We start from the raw sequence: 2,086 nt of genomic DNA, 5'->3' as shown, positions 1-2,086 counted from the left end.
GAGGGGGAAGGATCAAATCAAGAAAAATCTCCCATAGCTGATGGCTCTTGAGTTAACTCTTCAAGGAGGAAGAAGAACGTATGCATAGTTGGGCAAGTGAAGGATGAAAGACAAACTCAACTGAAGAAAAGTACAGGCATGTGTCAACATGGATGGCCAGGAAACTGGCTGGATCAGCAGGAATGGAAGCTGGCGCCATGAATGTAGAGGGTTCATATTGGGAAGCAGTGGGAGACAATTTTACCGAGGTAATGAGTGGTCAGATTGGGGGCACATCTAGATGTGGCAGGTTCTAAATCTTGTCTAATTCAGGGCCCTCTGTAAGAGAAATAGCACAAAATTTTGAAAGCAGTTTTAGTTGTGAACAAAAATAATTATAGAAAAGCAATCTCAACAAACCTCAAGTTTTAGAAAGCTGGCAAACATTTGTTTTAAATCTAGAAACATAACATTTTCTTATTCAATCACGGCTTGACCACCTCTACAATACTTGTCTTTATACAAGTTTTTTTTTTAAATGCTTATTTATTTTTGAGACAGAGAGAGGCAGAGCATGAGTGGGGGAGGGGTAGAGAGAGAGAGGGAGACACAGGATCCAAAGCAGGCTACAGGCTCTGAGCTGTCAGCACAGAGCCTGACTCGGGACTCGAACTCACGAGGCGTGAGATCATGACCTGAGCCGAAGTCAGACGCTCAGGTCCACCGACCGAGCCACCCAGGCGCCCCTTCTTTATACAAGTTTTGCCTGGAACTTATTGATTGCCTCTTCTTAAAACAATGGTTTTGTAATATAAATGGCTGTGGAAAGAATAGAGACGATGGCTTTTAACCTGTAGTGCGACAGATAGGAATTTTGTTCACTGTAAGTTTAAAAATGGTTCTTTCAGCTTCACAACTCATTATAAATAATGTCATGTAAATTTTTAGGATTGTCAACTTAGATAAAACTGCTATCAAATTTCTTTCATATGTAAGCTGAAAGATTCTTTGACATTTCGTATTTTCTTGGGCAATGGGTAATCTTAGACACTCTTTGAATTGATGGCACTCATTAACGAATTTTTCATCAGCGTACACATTATAATGGCAACTTGTGAATTTTATGTTATCTTTGTCAGTTTCAGATAACTTGTCAACTTCTCTTCTGTCAGATGTAAAAAGGCCTATGACTATGATCCCTCCAATGCCATCTGATGTGAGGCAAAATCAGAGTGGAATGGAACAGTGGTTGTAAAAGAATCTAGTTAATGCATGGTATTTTTGCAAACTTTTCAGAAATGCATGCCCATATGAAGACTGCTAAGGCCCTGCCGGAGCCTCGAAAGGGACCGATGCAAGTGAGGTGTCTGCAGGTTAAGTTCAATTGGCTTCACAGCAATTCCACCTCTGGGTGAAATTTTTGAGAATTTTGAATGCCAGGATGAGGAGAATAATCCCAAAAGATATAGTTGATGAAGAAATAAGACACCTTGAAGAAGAGATGTAAACTGAGGGAACACAAAATGCTAGTGTGGATTTTTAAAATGTAAATTCTAGGGGCACCTGGGTGGCTCAGTCGGTTGAGCGTCGGACTTGGGCTCAGGTCATGACTTCACGGTTTGTGGGTTCGAGCCCCGTGTCGGGCTCTGTGCTGACAGCTCAGAGCCTGGAGCCTGCTTCGGATTCTGTGTCTCCCTCTCTCTCTGCCCCTCCCCCACTCACACTCTTTCTCTCTCTGTCAAAAATAAATAGTAAACATTAACAATTTTCAAATAAACAAATAAAATGTAAATTCTAGAATAAATTTCGGTGCAAAGTGATATGCTAGTGGTCCAAGAACATCTGCTCTTTTAGGGGTGAAACTGTGCTTACCTCAAAGTTGCTGTTCCTATAACAGAGCTATCAATTCACTGACTATTACTTTATTTTGCAGCAAAGTGCATGAGTCAGATGAATGCCCTCCAGGACACTGCCAAGCCTAGAGAAGCTGAAGAGCAATAAAGAATGGTTAAGGAAAATGTTCTAATACGTTAAACAGCGCAAAGTACAGATCATGTTAGGGTTTATCAGCTAAATTCACCTTGAAGCTAAAAGTTTCATGGAAGAG

This window comes from Herpailurus yagouaroundi, unplaced genomic scaffold (assembly GCF_014898765.1).
Source record: "Herpailurus yagouaroundi ecotype Mexico unplaced genomic scaffold, PumYag 67700, whole genome shotgun sequence".
Taxonomy (NCBI): Eukaryota; Metazoa; Chordata; class Mammalia; order Carnivora; family Felidae; genus Herpailurus; species Herpailurus yagouaroundi.
The sequence above is the reverse complement of the archived record's forward strand: the minus strand, read 5'-3'. Positions refer to the sequence as shown.